The sequence below is a fragment of the Camelus dromedarius genome, chromosome 8 (assembly GCF_036321535.1).
Source record: "Camelus dromedarius isolate mCamDro1 chromosome 8, mCamDro1.pat, whole genome shotgun sequence".
In the NCBI taxonomy this organism is placed as follows: domain Eukaryota; kingdom Metazoa; phylum Chordata; class Mammalia; order Artiodactyla; family Camelidae; genus Camelus; species Camelus dromedarius.
The window spans coordinates 42,023,122-42,049,354 of record NC_087443.1 but is presented as its reverse complement, the minus strand read 5'-3'; the positions used below and the strand labels follow the sequence as shown (position 1 = coordinate 42,049,354).

Here is a 26,233-nt window from a genome sequence, read left to right as displayed (position 1 = left end):
TGCACTCTTTTTCTGTTTCATGTACATATTCATTTGTTCTGAAGTCAGTACCATGCTGTCTGAAGTACTATAGCTGTATAATAAACAGGTTTTGATATCTGAAAGACAAAGTCCTCAGTCACTGGTTGGATTCCAGTGGGGAAGGGAAACCCTGAGATATATATTAGCATGCAGGGGGTTTATGAATTCCTCTTGGAATTAAAATATGTGGAAGGGAAAGGAAGGAAGCTGAACTGGGCTGAAGGAGAAGTTGAGCTGTGATGCAGTCCCAGTGAAGGTCTTAGGGAACCTTACAGGGATCTCTGGATCGGGGATAGCCTTTTAGGATATAAAGTCTGGGCCTTTGTACCCCAGCACTGATCAGTAGACTGCCCTAGATAAGGGGCATGGTTTTGGGCTGGATGGCTCTCTTCAATCGGGGCAATATCTGAAGGCAGCTGACAACTAAGGACTGTCTGTCAGTGGCACTCAGCATCTGGGGCATGAATTCCTTCACTCCTGAAGAGGGATCTGGGTGGCACGTTGCATCCTCCCTTTTTTCCTTATTCACAATTATTTCAACTATTCATGGCTGTTTACAGTTGGTATGAATGTTACAATTATCTCATAAAATTCCACAAAATCAGAACAACACCTGTTGAGGTATGACTGGAATTTAGAATGCATAAATTGTGAGGAGACAACATTTATGATACTGTTTCCCCATTCACTGACCATGGTCTTTCTATTTATTTAAGTCTTTTTTTTAATGTCCTGCAATAATATTTTATAATGTTTTCCACAATGGTCTTGTGCATCATTCGTTAGATTTATTCCAAAAGTATATCATATTTTGCTGCTGTTACAGTTGGGATTGTTTTAATTACTATTACATTTTGAAAACTGTTTGAAGTGATATATAAGAATTCAAATAACTCTTCTATCTTTTTTTTTTAACATTTTTTATTGAGTTATAGTCATTTTACAATGTTGTGTCAAATTCCAGTGTAGAGCACAATTTTTCAGTTATACATGAACATGCGTATATTCATTGTCACATTTTTTCTTTCGCTGTGAGCTACCGCAAGATCTTGTATATATTTCTCTGTGCTATGCAGAACTCTTCTATCTTGATCTCAAATATGGCAAACATAATGAATTCTTATTATTTCTGCAATAAGAAATATTCCATTTGTCTGTAAATTCACTGGGAATTTTCAAGTAGAGAAAAATACCATCAGTGCTATTAGGTAGCTATAACAATAAAGCACAACACTGAATAGACACACCAATAGTTGATGTTCCCATTCTGTTCTTGACTTTAAATGGAATGCTAAGTAACCTTAATGAGGTTAAGAAAGTAACCTTCAAATTCTATTTTTTTCCCTAAAAGGACTCTTTAAGTCAATGTACATACTAAACATTTTAGAGATAAGATATTAACAAGTTAATATTGATGAAGCTGGCACCTGATCAAGTGGGCACTATTATTATCTAATTTTACCAATGAGAAAATTAAGGGAAGTAACTTGTTCAAGATCACACAGCTAGTAAATAGGATTTGAACACAGAAGCCTATCTTCAGGGTACGTGTTCCTGTTCTTATGGTTTTTTTGCGTGTGTGTAAGGGGGTAGAGAATTGGGTTTATTTATTTGTTTGTTTGTTTGTTTATTTAAATGCAGGCACGGGGAATTGAACCCAGGACCTCATGCATGCTATGCACTTTACCACTGAGCTATAGCCTCCCCCTTCCAGGGTGCATGTTCTTAATGGAACACTTACGGCCTCTCAAGTTCTCTAGCAAGCTCACCCAACCTCCTTGACATTATTTCCTAGTATTTTATTTCTACCTTATTTTAATTTTGTCCTTTTTTTTTTTTTTTTTTTTTTACCCAAAGTCCCAGGCTAATGATAAGATTCCTTGCCACTTTCAGACTCAGTTTTACAGAGGGGGAACCCTAATGGCATACTATCTTTGAAATTCGTGCAAGAATCTCAGTTCCAGCTCTCTGCCTTTAATAGGGCAAAGACTATATTTCTGGTCCTTGCTTGGGAACTAAAACCCAACATCCTGGTCATTAGGATTATATTTGAGAATAGTACCCCATTGGTCAGTCATCGTGGCATTAAGCACATGTGTTCAGTATCTTGTTTTCATATGTCTTCTTTATTTTTAACATCTAATATTTTTCTTTCTGCTTGCATTTCATCATAATTTTTTGTTATATTTTATTCAACTCAATGGACATGGGAGGGAAGGGAGGGTCCCTCAGTGTCATGTCAGTCCAAGTGTTGCTGGAATTTCTACCTCTTGTCTTGTCTCTTCTATGCTCTTTTCAGCATTTCCCTGGCCTCTGCCTCCAGTCACTTTGTTAACCTGGCTTGTTCACTCCAAATTTACTAATGATGCACAATTCTGCAGTCCTTGTGAAGCCAGAAGGAGAAGGTTCTCTCCTCTGTGACACTTCAGTGCTGGTGTCACAGGGACAAAGCACTTCCCTGGGCCTAAACATGGCTCTTTCAGTGTTCTCTAAATCAGAGTAGGTTTCAGCCACTACTCTGTACTCTGACCCACTGCTCCTCTCCTCCCCTCAGGCCCTGTTGCTGACTCTCATTAAACCAAATTTTTCTTATCTAATGATGAACTGGATTTCAGTGGCCCTGTCATCCTTTCCGGCGAAGCTTCTGCTGGCATCCATCCTTCCCTCTAGTCAGCACCCACTCCCATCTCCAGAAGACTCACGAGATGCAAAGAGATACTTGAGCAGGGACAAGGGTGGGATGGAGAGGGGTGTCATCTCTCTTTGATTGTGGATTTGCCCAGTCGCAGCTCTGGCCCACCAAGACCCACTGCTCTGTACTAAAATCAAACATGTGATGTAAATCTTGTTTTAAAAGAATATATTAAAACATTTTTTTCAAATGGAGCTGTTTTCTATGCAGTAATGAAGTTTCCCATAAGTTTTCTGTTCATGAAAGACATAAGTAGAATGACAACAGAAGACCTGAATCCTGGTCCCACCTTTGCAAGGCCTTAAATCAACATTCTAAGACAGAATGTTAAGTCTAGATAATATGTGAATATCCACAGTTAGGGAGCAAATCTTGTGTGGGGACCACTTCTGCTTACTTGGTAAAGACCAACTTCTTCCACATTAATTATTTATTTACTTATTTATAACTTATATACATTAAAATTCACCCTTTTTTGAGGAGTATACAGTTCTATGAGTTTTAACACATGCCTAGATCATATAACCATGATCACAGTCAGAACAGACACTCCATCACTCCCCAAATTCCCTTGTACCTCCTCCTATAATCATACCTTTCCCTGACCTGTAACTCCCAGCAGCCACTGATCTGTTTTCTGTCACTATAGTTTTGCCTTTTCCAGAATGTCATATAAACATCACATAGTATGCAGTTTTTTGAGACTAGCTTATTTCCTTCAGCAGAATGCCTCTGAAGTTCACCCATGCTGTTGTATGTATCAGTAGTTTCTTTCTGCTTAATGCTGAGTAATATTCCACTGTATTACTACAGTTTGCTTAGTCATTCACCTGTTGAAGAATTTTTGGGTTGTTTCCAGTTTGGGGTGCTTATAAATAATGCTGTTTAAACATTTTTATACAGGTTGTTGTGTGACTGTAAGTGTGGTACATACCCAGGAGTGGGATTGTGGGGAAATACAGTAAATATATGCTTAACTTCGTAAGAAACTTTGTAAGAAACCAAACTGTTTTGGAGAGTGGTTATGCCACAAGCAATGTATAAAGGTCCTTATAGCTCCACATCCCTTGCCAGAGTGCCAATTTTGGGGTATTTTGTTATTATTTTTTAAATTTAGACATTCTACAATAGGTATGTAACAGTATAAACAGTAAATAAGCACACAGAAGAGGCTGAACATTATTAATCATTAGGAAAATGCAAATCAAGCTCTTCTAGCACTCTTATGAAAAGGGTATTAGGTTTCATACCAGAGAGACATGAAATTTTTTTTTTTCTGGAATGTAATAGCATAGCAATGTTGGCAGTGTGACTCTCAACTAGATGGCCTATGGATGGGGGAGGGAAAAAAAAAGGAGATTCAGTAAAGATTCTGGAAGAATGCCTGGTCCAGAAATAAGAAAATACACTTCACAATGTCCTGAAAGTCACTTGCTGTGTATGTCTGATCTGTTGTTGGAAATCGGGTGTAGAATTGATTTTCCAATAATGGATTTTTGACAGTTGTTTAAAAAAAGGCATTACATTTGCAGTTGAAAAGCGTGATTTTTCTGTGCTGTCTGAAAATTCAATGGTCCCTTCACTACAGGAAACAATGTGTTATATACAGATAAATAGAGAGAAACTGAATTACTGGACATCAGTCCCACCAAAGGGTTCTATAAAATTGAAAGAGACCCTTCACAGTTTGTAGAAGTGCCAGAAACTTGAGGTCAATTTATAGCCACAGACTTAGAATTCTGCCAGCAGATCTTGCCCTCCCCCAACAAGTTCCAAGAGCCTCTGTCCCCCTGGCCTTCTCTAGTTTCCCCTCAGCAATCTGGAATTATGAACCTTTTCCTCCTACTCACTTCTTCCCAAGTCCAGGTCTTTGTATCTCATCCTGCCTCCAACTCTCCCCAAACCTCATCCCCAGGCTTCAAGGCAGGGACACTGCCCACTCACTCAGCCAGGCAGGGTTCCCAGAGTTGAAGGGGCTATTTTTCTCTTTGTGGCCTCTGAAGGCCCCCACAGAGTCCCTCCAAATTTGCTTTCCTACTCTGATGATTTCATCTCTATTTGTCGTCAGCCCTGAGGACACAGTTCCTCTACTTTGAGCCTTGGCAGCACTATTGCTAAACCCCACAAGTCACATTGGAGTCTCGCCTGAGTTACTTTCCTTTTCCTCTAGATTGCAGTAAGTTTCCAATTAGTTTCTTCTTAACGTATTTCATACCTTTTCCAGCTTTCTTTGACCATTTCTGTGCCAATAGACATTGTGGACTATTTATTTAAAGTCATTTAAGTCCAATCCTAAATTGAGGGCCCCACTGTCCAGTGAATGATCAGTGTAATAAGAATGCTACCATTTTCCATTTGCTTTATTATAGGGTCATTTCTATGGTACATTGCATCTGGAAGGTATTTTGAACTCAATTATTTTGATCTATTCATTCTGGAAATAAGAGATAATATTCTTTGAGAGGAAGGATGGCCTGAGAGAATTTATGACAAAAGCTTGGCACTTCAAGCACAGACAGATTCTAGTCCTAATTCTGTTGTTGACTCATGATAGGACCACAAAAAAGCCGTTTAGAAGTATGCTTGCCTGTTAAGTGAGAATGAACTGACTCTTAGGTTTCAGATGAGGAATAAATTGCCAAACAACTTTCCTAACACATTGTGTTCTGTAGCTCATCCATTGTCAGGGACCTGAGCTAAGAAGCAGGGAAACGGCTCTCTGGATTTCATCACATATCACTTATAGATGACTCAATTTTTCTAGGCAATAGAACTCACTCATGGGACCTAGAAAAACAAAAGTTTTAACCAAATCATAAAGAAGTTAATTATTTCAGGCAATGGAACTTATATAAAGAAACCTAAAAAACATTTTATCTAAAATTTGTTAGCCTTAACTTCATTTTCACCTAATTTATGATGTTGCAAAATGGGGTTAACCTAGACTTGGAGCCCACAAGGCCAAAAGAACTTGAAGGTATTTTCACCTATACCACTGAGGGGCACTGTAATTAATAACAAATGATTTAACACCTTTCTTGCTAACAGACTGTAAGTGCCATCAGAGCAGAGTTGTGTCCTATTGTGTTCAATATACAGTTGTTAAATGAACTAGTAAGTGAAAAAATATGACTTTTGAATTAAACAGCTAAAATATAGTTTACAAGTGAAACTGATGTCTGGATTTTGTTGTGTCAGGGATTCCAAAGTACTCAGGAGTTGAACATTCAATTCCAGTTGTCAGGTGTTACTGGCACAGCTGACAACTACCATTTGGTGTGTGCAGGCAGGCACAGATTTTTTAGAGGAGGTTGGTCTAATTTTTAGTGAGATGGAAGGTTTCTTTCTTTCTTTTTTTAGTGTTTAAGTCTTCTAAGGGGAAACTTATTTAGCCTACAAATGTTGGACCTGAGATATAAAAATGTAAATAAAAGACTCTATTTACATAGGCTAATTAGATTGGCAGTCTGAATTGGGTTAGGAGCACAGAATTTAATCATCAATAAAATATGCCTATTCCCATCAATTTGGCTTCTAATCAGCCCCATATGTCGAAGCCTATTTTTCTCTAGTGTGTCCTTGAGTATATACAATAGCAATAGTCTCTGCCCACCTCCAGAGTTTTGTTCTTTTGTGCCACTGGAACTACATAGGATTCCAACTGTAGCTGTTGAGCTCCCTCTGGACATAGCTGGGGCTCTGCTGGAGGTGGATCATTAAGCCCAAGGATCAGAGCTGGACTCGTTTTAATCTCACTGCTGTAGTAATCACTGACTTGGCAGCTCAGGAATAATCTTCCTGGTAATCTGCAATGGCAATCCGACATCAAAGAAGAATCCTCACTTCGTTGTGTTCTGATCTTTAGGACATTCACGCACCTTCCTCAAATGCCTTCAGCAGGTGGCTTAGTTTTTGCCTCTGCCACCATCATCCCTTTCATCTTCATAATAAGTTTTGATAACTCATCCAACTCTTTTGTCTGAACCATCTAAATTGTAACCCCCAATTTAGAGATCAAGGCTATTTAAAACCACTTCAGACACTGAACCTCAAACTCTATAGTCTGTGAAAAAGTATCATTCATGTTAAGGTGGAAAGAATGAGTAAAATCAGAGAGGCAAAAGGAAGAATGATTGAGGGAAAGGAACCCATAACTCTAAAGGGTCAACAATGAGTGAAAGAGAATCCCGCTCTTTTAAGGAGCTGAAAGACACTCAGCATGGCAGGGCAAAGATGAGAAGTTTCCTCCTAGAAGAAAACATAGGCAAAACATTCTCTGACATAAATCTTAGAATGTTCTCCTAGGGCAGTCTACCTAGGCAATAGAAATTAAAGCAAAAATAAACAAATGGGACCTAATTAAACCTATAAGCTCTACAGCAAAGGCAACTATAAAGAAAATGAAAAGACAACCTATGGAATGGGAGAAAATATTTGCAAATGATGCAACTGACAAGGGCTTAAATTCCAGAATACACAACAGCTCATACAACCCAATAACAAAAAAATAAACAACCTAATCAAAAAATGGGCAGAAGACCTAAACAAACATTTCTCCAATGAATACATACAAATGGCCAATAGGTACATGAAAAAATGCTCAATATCACTAACAGAGAAATGCAAATCAAAACTATGATGAGTTATCACCTCACACTAGTCAGAATGACCATCGTTAAAAAGTCCACAAAGAATATATGCTGGAGAGGGTGTGGAGAAAAGGGAATATAGTTTGGTGCAGCCATTATGGAAAACAGTGTGGCTATTCCTTAAAAAAATAAAAACAGAATTTTCATATGATCCAGCAATCCTATTCCTGGGCATGTATCTGGAGGAAACTCTAATCTGAGAGGATACAGGCACTCGGATATTCACAGCAGCACTATTTACAATGTCCAAGCAACCTAAATGTCCATCAACAGATGACTGGATAAAGAAGTTGTGGTGTATATATATACAACAGAATACTACTCAGGCATAAAAAGAATAAAATAATGCCATTTGCAGCAACACAGATGGACCTGGAGGTAGTAAGCCAGAAAGAGTAAGAAAAATACCATATGATATCAACTTACATGTGGAATCTTAAAAAAATGAGACAAATGAACTTATTTACAAAACAGAAACAGACTCACAGACATAGAAAACAACATTGTTGTTTACCAGAGGGGAAAAGCGTGGGTAGAGAGATAAATTGGGAGTTTGGGATTTGCAGATACTAACTACTATATATAAAACAGATAAACAGCAAGGTCCTACTGTATAGCATGGGCAACTATATTCAATACCTTGTGATAGAAAAAAAATATGAAAAGGAATATATATATATAGAACTGAATCTATACATATATAGAATTGAATCACTATGGTGTACACCAGAAATGAACACAACATTGTAAACTGACTATACCTCAATTAAAAAAATTAAAGAGTTAGACAATGCAGGGCACTGGGAGTCTTAGAAGTCACATTAAAGAGTTTGGACTTTATCTCAAACCCACTGAAGGAGTTCCAGCAGAATTCTAATAAGGTAAGAATTACAATTTTGGAAAGATCAATCTGGCTTACATATAGAGTAGGGATTTGAGGAGGATTAAGACAAGTAGCCAAGAGACCTATAGGAGCATATTGTAGAAATCTAGGAAAGACACATTTGCATGAACTTACGCAGTACAAATGGGGAGAAATGTATGAATTAGGGAGGATTCCAAGAGGGAGAACTGGCAAGCTTTGGTGATAAATAGAATCAAAGGGTAAAAGCGAAAGGCTTGCTAAGACTGACTCTCAGATATGTAGTTTAGGGAACTGTATGGTGGAGGAAGGTGATTAATTTGACTTGAGAGAAGTTTGAATTATGTCAGAAATCCAAGGAGAAATACTTGTAAGATATTTAAATAGCTGTATCTGGCTATTAAAAAAGAAGGGTTTGGGTCAAAGATACAGACTGGGAATTTGTCTATACATAGATGGTAACTGAAACCAGGGGAGTGGATGAGGTTGCTAATAAAATAAAATTGGTAAAGGAGACTAAAAAGGCTGATAAAATGCTAGAAAGGTAGGGGTGAGGAAGGGCTTGAAAGTGGGGAGTGACAAGCAAATAGGTAAGCTACATTCCAGCAAAATGAGTAATTCCACAAGTTCCCCGCTCCCGGTACTATTGCTAATGATGTTCCCTTTTCTTAAAGTATCTCCCCCCTCAATCTCACTGTTAACCTTGTAATTTTAGTCATTTGGCAAGTAATGAATGACTTCTGCACTCAAAGTCTTTTATTATCCCTCTCCATCCAAACCAGAGGCCACTTCCCCTCCTCAAACCACTATGGCACTTACTACACCTTTCCCTCTGGGCTATTGCTGCCTATGTGTATGTTGTAAACTCCTGGTTATCTCCTTCAATGTTTGGCCAGTCCTAGAGGACTAGGGATTCCTGTTGATTGTAAATTATATGAAGGATGAAATTATCATTGAAAAGCTGCACTCAGAGGTTATCTACCTAATATGTCAAAGGACTGAATTCCATCATGACAATTCCCTAAAGCTCAGACTGTGGTGAACAGTAAGTTGTCTGGGTCAGGAAGTTAGAATGAACTGCGCTTCACTCCCTTCATCTTCTTGCTTCACTTTTTGTCTGCCTCCTTTTGCCAGCTTCTTTTCTCTACTCTTTCCCCATCCTCTTCTTTCTTCCTTCTTCATGGTTTTCTCATTCTCTCCTCATTTCTTTTCAGCCCATTTGTCCTTTCTCCTTCCCCTTTTTCCTCCACAAGTGTTTTTTAAGCATCTATTATGTAGAAAGCACTTAAAGTGAATCAAATTATTGATCTCAAGGAAAAGAAAATCTAACTAAAGCAAACAGAACACACACATCTTAATATAATTCTTCAATAAGTGTCTGGAACAGGCCACTCTATTCCTAATATTTGTTGCCCCTTTCTCTCTCACCTTGCCGCCCTTATTCTTGTGTCCAGTTCCTAACAACAGTAGCTTATTTTCAACTGGCCATCAAAATGCACTATAGCTTTGGGTTTGCAAACTTGGGCTTCAAACACAAGCAAGCCTTAGCAGAAGGCCAGCTCTACCACTAGCCAGCAGAGTAACTGTGGGCCAATTAAGCCTCAGCTTCCTCATTGGAACAGTTAAAATAGTATGTTTCTTTCTTAGGATTACTGTTAGATTTAGCGATAATTATGTAAAGCACATGACAGAGTATCTGGGATAGAAGTACTGCTCAATAAGCAGAACCATGCTAATGATAATCATCATACTACATCGAGTATTACTGAGTCACATTCTACATTTTATGTTTGAAAACCATGTTTGATTTTTAACTATAGTCAGTTTACAATGTGTCTGATGTACAAAATAGTGATTCAGTTATATATATATATATATATATATATATATATATATATATATATATATATTCTTTTCATATTCCTTTTCATTATGGGTTATTACAAGGTATTGAATATAGTTCCCTGTGCTATATAGTAGGACCTTGCTATTTATCTATTTTATATATAGTATTAGTATCTGCAAATGCTGAAAACCAAAGTTTGAGATAAACTATAGCTGTTAAAAAAAATACACAACTAAAGAAGCTGCTTATATATCACATGGCTTTCGATACGGGTAGGGGGTGGATATGGGAGTTACTGTGCTCTGTGGGAACAAGCAAAGGAGCATTTTGCCTACATATGGATGGGTGAATGGCAATATCCATCCTTGATCTCCCCCTAACCCCCCGCCCTCCCTCTTCCAATGACTAGGAAAAGTAGACCTTCTCAAATGAAAAGAGAGACTCTGTTTTCTTTATGTTTAAATTTAGTTCCACACTATAAATTTCTAACTCTACTGTGGGACATGGGCTGCTTTCTGTTAAGAAGATCCCATGAAAGGGTCAGGCTAATGTTTTTTCCAGAATTGTGTTTTTGGTATGCTGTTGGAACTGACAGTCCCTATGGTTACACACTCTGTTAGCCAGAGCACTTTCTGTGAGCAAGCAGAGCAGTAAGGAACCAGGGCAGAGGCAGCGGCAGGCGAATGCCCAGCAAGCAGTCTTGTCAAGGGAAAGTAACGGGGTAGGAATGATAGATGAAAGAGTGGCTTGTGAAATGGAGACAAGCAGAGGCAGGAGGAATAATAACCAGGCTGAAAAGGACTCTGGAAATAAAAGGGAAAAGAAAGAATTTACCATAAAAGAACACAGGGATAAAAATACAGTAATTATTAATATAAAGATAGATCACAATGAACTTTAAGTTCCTAAAATATTATGTGGAGAAGAAAGAAAAGTTATTTTGTGAATTTAAGGCATTTGGAATTATTTTGTAGCTGCTAATATTTTTTGCACTAAAATTTGGAAGTCAAACCTATCTGTTACACAGATTCCCCTACACCTCCAATCCCAGAGAAATGGTTCTTCAGCTTTTTGGAGCCATGAGATACTTTTTAAGAATATGATGAGAGTTATGAACCCTCCTTCCTAGAAAACAAACTACACTTATAAACAAAATACTACACACATAATTTTATTCATTTATGGATACAGACATGCTAAAGCTTATTTATGGACTCCAACAGTCTCAGATAAAGAGACTGGAATAAAATCTTTCACCCTCATTTGACGGATGTCTTAGCTAAAAGAAATCATTGTTTTCAGAAAGGAATCATGATATTCTTGAATGGTAAATATTGGGAAGGACAGAAAGTTATTACTTAGTCCCAAACTCTAAGAAAGTATTAAAAACATTCACCCTGTTAATGTTATAATACAAATTAAATATAACATTAACAAGGCTGTCAGATTGACCTGACAACCTCTGCTTATGTGTTTTCTCTAAGGGCCTAAATTATGTAAAAGAAAGTAAAAATTGTACATTTCAGCTAATCTACTTTATGTATATTACTCTCCTGGTCAGAAGCATGGAGTCTTCAGAGATGAGACAAGGCAGAGAAAAAAGGGGCCAGAGAGGGACTGTGAATTGGAGAGAGATTTACAAACCTAGTGAGTATGGTGAATAAATGATAAACACAAGAAGTTGAGAGAATTAAATAAGGAAATGGCCAAAAGATACAATTGACTTAATATAAGGGCTTTGTAGGACATAAATCCTAAAACTCAAAAGTGAAATTTACAGAACCATGCATTGCTAAATGAAATGTATGATGCTAGGTTGGATTCTAGAAAAAAAAATAGTTCATCAGCAGAAAAGCTAGGGAAATCTGACTAAAGTCTATGGTTGAATGAATAGTATTGTACCAAGGTTAATTTATTAATTTTCATAAATATCATGGTTATGTAAGATTGGGAGAAGTTGAGTACTATCTTTGCAACACTTCTGTAAATCTAAAATTATTCCAAAATAAAAGATAAATTTTTTTAAAGAATCCTAAACAGAGGAGCTAAACTAAAGCTTGAAAAAAATCACCAACTATGATTTCAGAAAACTACGTAGATATATGTATATACCACAACTTCTTTATCCAGTTATCTGTGGATGGACATTTAGGTTGTTTCCATGTCTTGGTTATTATAAATAGTGCTGCTAGGAACACTGAGGTGCATGTATCTTTTTGAATTTGAGTTCCTTCAAGCTAAATGCCCAGGAGTGGGATTGCTGGGAATGGTAGGATTGCTATATATACAATGGAACACTACCCAGCCATAAAAAAGAATAAAATAATGCTATCTGCAGCAACATGGATGGACTTGGAGACTGTCATTCTAAGCGAAGTAAGCCAGAAAGATAAAGAAAAATACCATATCACTTTTACGTGGAATCTAAAAAAAAGAGACACATATGAACTTATTTACAAAACAAAAACAGACTCACAGTCATAAAAAAACAAACTTATGGTTACCAGTGGGAGAAGGGGGTGGGAGGGGATAAATTAGGAGTTCCAGATTTGCAGATACTATCTACTATATATAAAACAGATAAACAACAAGTGTATACTGTATAGCACAGGGAACTATATTCAATGTCTTGTACTAACCTATAATGAAAAAGAATATGAAAATAAATATATGTACGTATATGTATGACTGAAACATGCCATACACCAGAAATTGACACAACATTGTAAACTGATTATACTTAAAAGAATAAAAATAAAGACATTTCCTCATCCAAAACAACAACAACAACTAAGTAGAGATCCGTCCCACTTTGAAAAAAGATTCCACCTTGCTCCTTAGTAAATCGCCCTCCCATTTGATCTCCCTTACTACCATAGTCCCACTTCACGTTTAACTCGGTTCCTCTGACTATGTTTTTCACTCTTGAGGAAAGGGAAATGCTTGGTCGACCATGTTTTAGCCTTTCATTTTCTTGAGCTAGCTCTTCTATTTCCTCGAGCAAAAAGACTCCTCTTTAACCTTTTTCACAGACTAAAGTAATCCAGCAGTTAATCGTTTCCATGCTGCTCAAACTTGCTTCAAATGTCAGTTTGTCCTAAGATCCTGTCTATGCACACTCAGTTTAGTTGGCTGAAAAATATCTAATGCATACTATTAAGTGAATGCCTTTGTGTGTGAGCAGTAGGGGAAGAAAACACTGCTTTTCTAATGTTCAAGCAATTATATTGTCTGGCTTAATAAAAGCAGATCCATTGAATATTTTTATGTAATCCAATACAATAAATGTTTATTGAGAATCTTTTATGAGCCATGTGCTGAGCTAACCAATAGGATAACAAGGCTGACTAAAATGAAATCCCTGACTTCAAGGAGATTCCATGTTGGGGAGGATACAGAGAGGGAAAGAGTTAATTTCAGTGTATTAATTGCTACCAGAGAAATACATATGGGATTTTAGAGGACTGCATGAGAAAAGTCTTGGGATTGTGGCCAAATGCATATTTAATCATTCTTTTGTTCAGTGTTAAACACCTATAAAACAGACTAAAATGGTGCCTCTCCCATGAATTCTTTTAAAAACCAGATTTTTTTCCCTACACACAAAGGATCTTTAAATTGTTCTACTCTAGACACAAAGCATCTATGACATGCCATTTTCTGTGAAACACATTGTTGCATTTTTGTCTAACACCTTATTTTCCCAGTGACTATTTATCATCTGCTCTATGTTTGTCTAATGAACAAAAAGTGTGAGGCAATGAAATAAACCTCAGCAAAACAATGAAAAGGCAACCATGCATCATCGATTCAGCAGGGTAAAGGAGGAACAAACAAAAAAGGGCATAGAGGTTCAGTTGCTTCTGAATACCAGGAAAAGGCATCTGTGTTTCTTAACAAGTTAATAGCACCAACTGAGCCAACTAGTTGGAATCACTGAGGGAAAAAAAACAGCCAGATTATAAACCAAAATAAAACAAACCAACCCCATTCAGCTGTATTCACGTGCTCCACAGTATGCAGTCAATCAAGAAGCCAACAAAGCAGCCGTAATAAGATTTCACATGTGTCCATACACAGTAACTTCTCCTACCACTACTACTAATTCAACCAAGGAAAATGTATTCATATTTTAAAATAATTAATAAGTATCTGGAACTACTACTCATGGATCTATGGGATTTTGTAAGGGCACTCAAGGTGCCATTAAGAAATACCACAGATGAGGCAAATTAAATAGAAATTTATTTCTTACAGTTCTGGAGGCTGGGAAGTCCAAGATCAAGGTCCCAGGACAAAAAAGGTTTCATTCTGAGGCCTCTTCTCTTGGCTTATAGGCAGCTGTCATCTTACTGAGTGCTCATTGTGAATTGGGGTTGGGAGCAAGCTCTCTGGTATCTCATAAGGACATTAATCCTATCAGATCAGGGTCCTACCCTTATAACCTCACTTAACCTTAATTATTTCCTTTAAGGGCCATCTCCAAATACAGCGATGCTGGAGGTTAGGGCTTCAACATACGGATTTTAGGGGGACACAAACATTCAGTTCTTAACAACTTACAAAAGAAGAGGGAGGTGGTGGAGGGGGTGCTGAGGAATGCAAAACATCAACTGAAAATAATATAAAACCACAGGTTAAAAAGTTAGTTCCTGGATACACATTTTCTAAAAGCAATGTCAACTACAGCAACATTTCTAGAAATGTCAGTGCCTGAGGTGTACCTTCCTGATTGTCAGAACAAATAGTGTGTCCTGGGAAACGCACATATCACAAATGATAGGAAGTAGTGCAGTAGTTGAATTAGGGCTAGAAAAAAGGCAGTAGATGCAAAGATGACAGTAGAAGAACAATATTCTCCAGGAGAGTATTTAAAAACCTGAGAAATAGTAACTTTCTAAACTTATGTTTGTATTAAAATAATACATTGATGAATTTCTGAAAGTAGCTTTGGAAGCATGTAGAAAGGCATTTTAAGAGGATCTATGGTGCTGTGGGAGGGGGGTGTGTGTGTATTTCCCCAGTTCTATCCTGAATATGTAGAGTGCCCTAAGACAGAACATTTTTAAGTTCTCTGTGTCTAGGCTGCCACATTCATTATGTAGAATGGTATTGATAAGTATTTTTTCATAACTTACCACATTAAGACAGAGTAAGTTTTTTTCAATTAGGAGAAAAGGGATCCTAATACAAACACAAATGCAGCTCATACATTTGAACAATGTACTTAGCATCACTAATTGTTAGATTCCTTGACTGTGAAACAAGCATGTTAAACTAAAATCTGATATCTAAGATTCCACTCAATTTTAAGACTGTATGCTTTTTTACATGATAGGTTTAACAAGACCCCCAGGGAATCTTTATTATTAGATAAAACTTTAAACCTATTTTCTTATTGTTCTAACTTAAAGGAAACCATTTTGCTTTATAAAGCCTTAAGTATATATAAAAGTAATTTCTCTTATCTTATGTTTTTTCTCACTACTCTCTGTGAGACGGATTTCAGTCTCCATTTTCAAACAAGATAACTGAGTCCAGAAAGGTGAAATGATGTCCAGGGAGGTGAAATGACTTGCCCAAAGTAAACAGAAGAGACTGAATGCATCCTTTTGACTCTAATCTAATATCCTTTCTACTCTACTGTCTTACTAGTAAATTGTACTCTTTAGTCCACATGAATATCATTTTCAAATGGAAAGTAAAAAAATTACTCTTCAGCCAACCATACTATTTCACATGAACTTACTGAATATTTATATACTTGGGCTGGGATTTGAGGTTATGTTAATTATGTCAGAGTTCTTGCAAGATCCCTTTCTACAAAGCATCTATGAATCCATAAACATGATTGTAAAACTGAAGTTTCCACCACTTGACAATATTTTCCACTCACTAACACATCTTACTAATTTTTAGTCTTCCTAATTTCTACCCTTTCCATAAGAATAAGTCACTAAAGGAGATTCCATAACATTGTACTGTCTTGATGTGATAGAAAGATCACCTCATCTTTCCATGTTAGACCACTTGGAGTTGAACATGCCATGTACCAGTGTAATTACCATACAGTATTTCAGCTGTTTGAGCTATTTAGTATCCAGAAGAAGTTTAGAAAGACAGTTTCTAAATATAGAACTGAAAATATAGGGACTTTGAGAAAAGAATATAGCTTGGTAGTTAAGAGCACTGGCTAGGGAGACACAATGATATTTGAAATTATGGGTGCAAAATAGAGTTGGATTTGAAGTGAACGACTGAATTCTAGACTCAAGTTTAACAAGCTAAGAAGAGTGAAAGCTCTCTGGGCCTGGACCAGGCTGTGGTGTAGAGTCGACAGGAAAGGATGGCCTCAACTTGTGACAGGGGTCACGAATGAGGCTATATAATTGGGAACTCTCATACCTCCTCAATTAATCACTTGTTAAAATTTACTGAGGAAGGACTGTTCAAATATCTCCACATATCTAAACCAAGCTTTCTAGCAGGTTTTATTCCCAAGTCCTTCAGGCAAGACAGTTACATTCTTACTTACGTTAATTTGGCAACTGAAGTCAGAGGAGTGGATCCATGGGAGTCTTGGGGTCAGGGAATATTGCTAAATATACATTTCATTTCTGGCCTAAAAGACCTTTAGCATTAAAATTAACTACTTGGTTTCACTTATATGAAAAAAACCACATTTTACATTGCTGAAACGCAGCTGAGAAGCATTTGTGTTAAATAATTATTGGGCAAGAGAGAAAATGTATAAAAAAGTACCTTCATTAAAAGGTAAGCGTTACTTTATTAGTATTCACACTCTGCAATCACTGGTTCATGAGAAAACTGGGAAGAAAAAAAAATGAGGCAAGGAACAAGAAAATGCTAATGGCTATTATGTTTGTTTTTGTGTTTTTACAACACTGTACACATGCTACACATACCTAACTATGCTTACATAATAGCAGGTTACATAAGGTCTTACATAGTTATTAGCCAGGTTATACAGTCTTATGTTTACCATGGAAAGATCTATATTCTGTTCCTTAGGCAACAAAATGCTATTTTATGCCTTGGAAAAAGCAAGTAATGAACAGGCTAGAAATACATTTTAATTTCCTTAGGATTCATAAGTAATATTGAGGATTTGTTGGATTCCTCAAACTCCTTTGATCACAGATACAGTCTGATTAAAGCAACTTCATCCACATAAAAGACATATGTTCTTCTCTAAAACAAAATTTAAATTTTGTTCTAGTGTATTTAACATAGCTATAAATGATCCTGTGTTTTAATTTCAGGTATAGCTGTATTTCAACTTTTTTGCTTTATCAATTGGATCTATCAGAATTTTAAGATTTCTTTGAGCTTATTTGATTTTATTTTACTGTTTGGACTTATATTTTGAAAGCATTAAAGCAATATGTATTTTGATTTTGCTTTTAACTATATGTACTTTGTTTTTTATCAAAAATGTTGAACTATTACTTTTAAAACTTGGTAAAATAACCATGAGTGATATCAATATTTAACTAAGCCTTTCTTAAAGAAAGATCCTAAGAATAAGTTACTTAAGTAAATTCCAGAATAGCATTTACTGGAGATAATCAACTAGACTGTTAATGCCATGACCCAGGGAATCTATCTATGTCCAATAATAATCCAAACTTGTGAACAGGAGCTATGACCACAGCTTGATCAGATTCTATCTTTGCAGAAAGAGTAGGAGGCTCTGGTTTTTATTTTGTAATCCTACAAGATATTTTCTAAACATGCAAAGCAAAAACCATGGGTGAATCTCATGTGATTTTGTTTTTTGGTTCTATTAGTGGAATTTATGGCTTTCAGTGTTAAAAATGATAAAGTCTCAGGCAAAGTGAGTTGAGTTGGTCACCCCACTAATTATCCTTGCCGCTTCTCCTACCTTAAAAATGAATGTAATGTCTAGGGATTTAACTTTCATCTTGAGACTATAAGGACAAAAGCTTTATACAGATAGAAGTGAAAACAGATAGCGAAAAACCTAGGTCCCTAATGCCCTATCTGAGCAGCTATTTCAACTTTGAACTGACTGCCTCTAAGTTAGGTTTGGAAAACCAACATGGTTTTGTTCAAGTAACTGTATTAGTATTTCCAGGTAGATGCAGCCAATTGCATTTCAAACTCATGAACACATCCAGTTAGATCTAGAATTCAAAGAAATTTCTTAGAAAACGTGATTAATTTGAGTCTTGATCAAAGAGTAAAAACTAACAAGGCAAAGAAAAGCTTTTAGCTTGAGGTCAAGCCACAGTACACACTTCATGGAATGACTAAAACTCGACAGAAAACCTGTAATCTCTCTGACATGAAGAACCAGCGGATAAAGTCCACAGCCACTGGAAAGTAACTGTGTGGGATGGGGGCTGGAGGATTGCATAATTCCAAAAAGGAGAAAGCCAGAAAATATGAAAGGCATCCAGAGGAAAATGACCTATAAACATAGGCAAATAATAATACCTCACAAATAATGGAGACCAGACAGTAGTGGAACAAAACTGCTAAAGTGATGAAAGGAAAAACCTGTGAATCCAGAATGCTACATCAAGTGAAAATATCCTCCAAAATGAAGGTAAAATAAAGACATTTTTCAGATAAGGGAAAACAATTCAGATAGCCTACCTTAAGAGAAATGTTTAATGAAATTCTCAAGGTAATAGGAAATGGCATTAGATGCTTAGAACTACAGGAAGAAGTGAAAAAAAATTTCAAATTGTAAATATATTGGTAAAAATAAAAGAATACCTCCTTATATTTATTGAAAGAAATGACTCTTTAAAAATTATACCACTGTGTTATGGAGTTTAATTTTACAGATGTAATAATGAAGACTACAGTATAAAGGATGAAGAGCAACAATAAATGGCCTATAGAGGTACAAAGTTACTACATTTTATACTCTAATAATGTTAGCTCTAAGCATGTTGTAAAATATTTACTATGTATATTAGAAATATAGCTACATAGTCCACAGATACATTAAAATAAAATTCTAAAAAAAATTCAAGTCATCTTAAAGAAGGCAGCAAAGGAGAAACAAAGGGAAACAGAACAGAAGGGAAAAGCAAAATCGAATAATAAAATATGAGATCTAAATCCAACCATACCAATAATTATATTAAGTATCAATGAACCAAATGCTTCAATTAAAAATTAGAGAAAATAATAAAGGGTTATCAAAAAAGGTACCAATATATGCTCTAGACAAGAATCAACTTTAAAATATAAACACAAATAGTTTGAAAATAAACGGATGGAAAATATATAGTATGCAAACAGTAAGCATAAGAAAGCTGGAGGGACTCAATATCAGATAAATAAGACTTCAAGATAGAATACAACCAAAGATAAACAGGAACATTTCATCATGATAAAAGTTGAACTCATAAGAATTAACAATCATAAATATGTGTATACCTAACAATAGATAGTGTTTCAAAATATAGTTGACCCTTGAACAATGAATGCAGGGGTCAGGGGCGCTGACCCAGAGCAGTTGAAAATCTGTATCTAAGTTCATAGTTGGCAGTCAGTGCCTGCAGTTCTGCATCTGTGGATTCAACCAATCATGGATCATGGATCATGTAGTTCTGTATTACATATTTATCACAAAAAATCTGCATATAAATGGACCCACACAGTTCAAACCTCAGTTGTTCAAGGGTCAACTGTGAATGAAGCAAAAATTGACAGAATTAAAGGGAGACATAGACAGTTTCATTATCACCTTAAGAGTTATCAATACCCCTCTCTCAGCATTTGGTAGATCTAGGAAAAATTCAATAAAGACATAACTGATATGAATGGCACTATCAATTATCTGCCCTTAAATAATATTCCAATAACTACAAAATACACCTCATTTTCAAGTGCACATGGTATGCTCAACAATAAAGGAAATAAATCAAAGTATCTTTTCTGACCACAGTAGAATTAAAGAACTCAGTATCTGTAAGATATCTAAGAACTTGCTGGAGAGAGAGCAGAAGGATATGAGAAGAGAAGCTACTACAGGAAGGACTGAAAGACAGTAGTATTGAAACGTTTGTCCAAATATTGTCACATGGAATTATTATATATCAAAATAATATAAAACAAAATAATTATTATAAAATGCCCAAATTCCAAGTTTTGGGTAATAATCAAAGCCTGCAGGGGATATCTAAATATAAAGATTCCTAAATTAAATGTGGAAGGAAGAGAAACTATCATATAGATCAATTAGAACTTAGAGTAAAAACATACATTTCTAGGAAATGTCAACAGTGGCCATTTCATTCAGAAGCCCTTGTAGAGTGTCTATCTTGAGAAAAAGCAGCTTCACAACTGGTTCCTGTTCAATTTGGGAACCCAGAGTACATCAACTCAACTCTTTGTATTCTAGTTTCTTATTTATTCTTATCCACCTTGGTCATGGGCTCTTAGAAGAATTAATGAACTGAATTAACAAATTGAAACCATTTGGGGTTATCTGAGAAGATACTGTTCATTTGGGTTTTATGCCCTTAGAGTAGAAGTACTACTGGACGTTCAGTGGTTATACTGATACATACAATATATGTTTTTCTTCTAGAGCAGAAGTTTGTGTACACAGTTCTTATCTGATCAGTTTCTTCTATCTGGTGGCGCTTCAATCTATTGGAGCCATTATCCTTTTGATACACAAATGCCCATCTTTGGCTTATAACAGCCCTTTCAAAGTTGTCTCTTGAGTCCTCTTGACACAACCACAGTGGTCTTTGTTCACTTCCATGCTTTCCAGCATAATAAGATGTTCCAGGCTAATCTTGTACATTTCTTGCCAGGATGTGGCATTAGCCATTTCTCCTAAAAGCCTTGGTTACTTTTAGTAAGAACAGAAATTTAGAGATTTCAATTTGGGCTCAGTGATTTATTTCTATTGTGTTGATATTACTTCCAGGATCTTTTCTATGGATAGACCAGGGAACTAAATATTTTTTAAAAGGAAAAATGCATCATGAATTTATGATGGCATTAATAATTCAATTAAAATTAAGGATTTCCCCTTAACTCATTTAATATCAGTATTTGCATCTCTTTTCACTTACTCTAAAATAATAATTCCTAAAGATATTAATGTAATTATTTATGGGTAAAGTAAATAAATAATATAATGAATTATATGAGAAACTAATACATACATATATTAATTATAAAATAGCAAACCAATATAATTACTAAATATCTTTTACATTTTATCTTTTGTCTTTTTGTCTTGAGGATATATCTCCTAAGAACATACATTCAAATTACTGAGTTTTGTAGATACTTGAAAGATTTCTTCTATGTTTGACTAAACTACCAACTTGACACAAAGTTAGTCTTATTTGTTTCATCTATTATTGATTTTTAAAGGAATTTCTTTGTTTTTCAGATTACTTTGACTAGCATGATTATGTATACTTTGCTTATATAGTTACCTTTTCAAAACAATTTTAAGATATAATTTATACAATTCACCCATTTAAACTGTACAGTAAAATGTTTCTTAGCATATTCATAGTGTTGTCTGACCATCACAACAATCTAAGTTTATATCATTTTTGTTCACGCACAAAGAAAGCCTGTACTCATTAACAGTCACTCCCCATTGCCCACCACCTCCATGCCCTCAAGCTGTAGGTAATTGCTAATCTACTTTCCATCTCTATAGGTTTGCCTCTTCTGGACATTCCATATAAATGGATTCATCCAGTATCATTTGTGATTGGCTTCTTTCATTTAGCATAATGTTTTCAAGGTTCATCCATGTTGTACAGTCTATAAATACTTCATTCCTTTTTATTGATGAATAATATTCAATTATGGAGGAGAAGATCAAGAGAGCAGAGTAGGAAGACCATGAACTACATCCTCCCACAGACACACCAAAATTGCACCTACTTACAGAGCAACTGTCTATGAGAGCAACCTGAACTAGCAGAAAAGATTTCCCACAAATAAAGATAATAAAAAAAAAGCCACAAGAAGACAGGTAGCAAGGGCAGAGATGTGGTCTAATCAGGACCCACACACCCAGGTTGGTCCACATACAGGAGGGGTATCACAACCACAGAGGACCTCCCTGAGGAATGAGGGGTCCAAGCCTTACATCAGGCTCCCTCGCCCAGGAGTCTTGCACTGGGAAGACAAGCCCCCACTGAGTCAGGCATTGAAAACCAGCAGAGCTTATGTTCAGGAGAGCCTGAGGGCTATAAGAAATAGAGACTCTGCTCCTAAAGGGCACATACACAAAAATTTCACATGTTCTGACTCCCGGGGGAGAGGCAGTAATTTGAAAGGCACCTAAGTCAAACCCACATGCTAACCCTGAAGAGCTTCCCAGGGAGGCTGGGAGTCACCTTGTGGACTGAGACAATGATAGCAGCTATTTGGGGGATCTCATTCTACCATGCTGAAACCATGCTGGCAAGTGCCATTTTGGGATCTCCCTCTAGCCTATTAGAAATGGGGGTGTGTCCCACCTACCTGCAGACCCACAGCAGTCATGCACCTAATGTATGATGCACAAGGAGCCAGCCCCGCCCTTCAGCTCACCTGCAGCCACTGAACAAGGCAGGGCCTCATAGCCACTTGGGCTAGGTGCAACCCCACCTACCAGCAGGCTTATAGTAGCTGGCCCCACACAAAAGAAGCACACATGCAACTCACATCCCAGGTACATCCTGGGAACATCCAGCTCAGGTGGCCAGAGGAGAAAGTGATTTTGGGCCCCACAGAACAACTCCTACATAAGGTCAATTCTCTAAGATTGGAAAATGTAATAGACCTACCAAATACATAGAAATAAACACAGAATTAGACAAAATGAAGAGAAAAATATGTTTCAAATTAAGGAACAACACAAAACCTCAGAAAAAGAACTAAATGAAATGGAGATAAGCGACCTACTCAGTAATGAATTCAAGGTGATAATTATAAAAATGATCACTGATCTTGGGAGAAGAACAGTGAAAACTTCAACAAAGAATTAGAAAATATAAAAAAGAACCAATTAGAGCTGAATAATAAAATAACTGAAATGAATAATACACTAGAGGGAATCGATGGTAGATTAGAAAGATGATATGAAAGAATGGAACAGCAATCTGGAAGATAGGGTAGTAGAAACCACTCAAGCTGAACAGAAAAAAAAAGCAATAATCAAAAAAAAAATGATGACAGTTGAAGGGAATACTGAAGGGACAACAGCAACTGTACTAACATTTGCATTATAGGAGTCCTCAAAGGAGAAGAAAGAGAGAAAGGGGCAGAGAACTTATTTGAGGAAGTAATAGCTGAAAACTTTCCTAATTTGGGAAGGAAACAGACATCCAAGACTAGAAAGTACAGAGAGTCCCAAACAAGATGAAGCCAAAGAAGTCCACACCAAGACATTATAATCAAAATGTCAAAAATTAAAGATATAGAGAGACTCTTAAAAGCACCAACAGAAAAGCAATTAGCTATACAAAAGTGAATTCCCATAAGAATATCAGCTAACTTTTCAGTAGGAACTTAAAAAGCCAGAAAGAAGTGGCATGTTATAGTCAAGGTGCTGAAAGAAAAAAACCTACAACCAAGAAAGCTTCACCCAGCAAGATTATCATTCAGAACTGAAGGAGAGATAAAGAGTTATACAGTCAGACAAAAGCTAGAGGAGTTCATCACCACTAAGTCGGCCTTAAAGAAATGTTAAAGGGATTTCTCAAAGTGGAAAACAAAGGCCACAACTAGAAATAAAATTATGAAAGGAAAAACTTACTGGCCAGGCAATATATAGTAAAGGTAGTGGGTCAATCACTTATAACGCTAGCAGGAAGGTGAAAAGATAAAAGTCATAAAATCATCTACATCTACAGTAAAAAATAGCTAAAGGATATACAAAATTAAAAGATGTAAAATATATCAAAAACACAAATGGGATGTGGTAAAAATGTAGGCCTATTAGAATGCATTGAAGCTTAAGAGATTATCAACTTAAAATAGGTACCTATATATAGGTTGTTATATATGAACCTTATGGTAACTCAAACCCAAAAGTTTATAATAGATGCACAAAAACTAAAGAGAAACAAATCCAAACATAACACTAAAGATACTCATCAAATCTTAAGGGAAGAGAGCAAGAGAAGGAACAGAGAACAACAACAAAAATAACCAGAAAACAACTAACAAAATGGCAGTAAGTACATACCTATCAATAATTACTTTAAATGAAAATGGACTAAATGCTCCAATTAAAAGACATAGAGAGAGTGAATAGACAAACAGGAGACCTATAGACATATATATGTACATATATATATATACACACACACACATACACACACTGCCTACAGAGATTTATATCAGATCTAAAGATACACGAACTGAAAGGGAAGGGGTGAGAAAAATATTCCATGCAAATGGAATTGAAAAGAAAGCTGGGAGAGCAATACTTACATCAAAGAAAATAGACTTTAAAACAGACTGTAACAAGAGACAAAGAATGGCATTAAATAATGATAAAGGTATCAATCCAATAAGAAGACATACTACTTGTAAAAATCTATACACCCAACATAGGAGTACCTAAATTTATAAAGCAAATATTAAGAGACATAAAGGGAAATTTGACAGGAATATAACAATAGTGGAGAACATTAACACCTGACTTCCATCAATGGAGAGATCATCCAGACAGAAAATCAATAAAGAAATATTGGCCTTAAATGACACATTAGACTAGATAGATTTTATAGATATATACAGAACATTCTATCCAAAAATGGCAGAATACACATTCTTTTTAAATGAACATGGAGTATTCTCCAGAATAGATCACATGCTAGGCCATGAAACAATTTTCAGTAAAATTTATAAGACTGAAATTATTTCAAGCATCCTTTCTGACCAAAGTGATATGAGTTTAGAAATTAACTACAATAAAAACAACTGAAAAAAATAAAGATTCTAAACAATATGCTACTAAACAACCAATGTGTAATTGAAGAAGTCAAAAATGAAATTTAAAAAAACCTGATACAAAAGAAAATGGAAACATAACATTCCAAAATCTATGGGATACAGCAAAAGCAGTTCTAAGTGGGAAGTTTACAGCAATACGGGCCTGCCTCAGGAAACAAGAAAAATCTCAAATAATAATCTAAACTGACAGGTAAGGAAAGTAGGGAAAACCCCAAAATTTAGTAGAAGAAAGGAAATAATATATACCCAAATGGAAATAAATGAAATAGAGACAAAAGAAAAAATATATAAAAAATCAACTGGTTGATTGGTTCTTTGAAAAAATAAACATTGATAAACCTCTGCCAGACTCATCAAGAAGAAAAAGAGAGCCTAAATAAAGAAAGTCAAAAATGAAAGAGAAGTTACAACCAACATCACAGAAATATAAAGGATCATGAGATTACTATGAACAATTAAATGCTAACAAGCTGGATAATCTAGAAGCAATGGATACACCACTAGATGTACAATCTTCCAAGAATGAACAAGGAAGAAACAGAAAATCTGAACAGACCAATCACTAGTAATGAAATTGAACCAGTAATTTAAAAATTCCCAGCAGACAAAATTTCAGGAACAGATGTTTTACAGGTGAATCCTACCAAACATTTATAGAAAAGTAAACACCTATCCTTTTCAAACTACTCCAAAAAAATTGCAGGAGAGGTAGGAGAAGATGGCGGAGTAAAATGACGCTCGCAGGTCACCCTCTCCCACAAATACACCAAGACCCAATCTACAGACCCACTCAGCCAACCAGAGCACCTGCGGAACTCCGACAGAACATCGCCCTCTTCAAAAGATAAAGACGTCAAAAATCTGGTAGGAGAAAAGAAAAAAAGAAAGAACAAAAGGCAAAGCAGCGCGGGACGGGTCCCGCGGGGAGGGAGCGGCAAAGGAGGACTGGCGCTCACTCGCTGGGTCTCCCCTCTCCAACTGAGAGGCCAGCGGGACGGAGGGGGAGCCTCCGAGGCTCGGACCTGTACAGAGCAGCCCTTGACTAACAGAACTAAGTTAAATGGGCACAGAGCGTCCCCCCGACACCCAGCCTGAGACGCGGCCGGCAGCAGCGGGCAGGGCCAGGCTGCCCAAGCCGGGCGGAGGATGGGGGCAGCTGCACGGAGGCAGCC

General features: G+C 36.4%; 1 protein-coding gene across 11 annotated transcripts in view; it reads right to left on the bottom strand.

The window, feature by feature from the left end:
- The window catches only part of FAM13C (family with sequence similarity 13 member C), a 542,774-nt gene that overhangs the window by 311,600 nt on the left and 204,941 nt on the right, over positions 1–26,233 (bottom strand). The gene's annotated exons all lie outside the window — the stretch shown is intronic.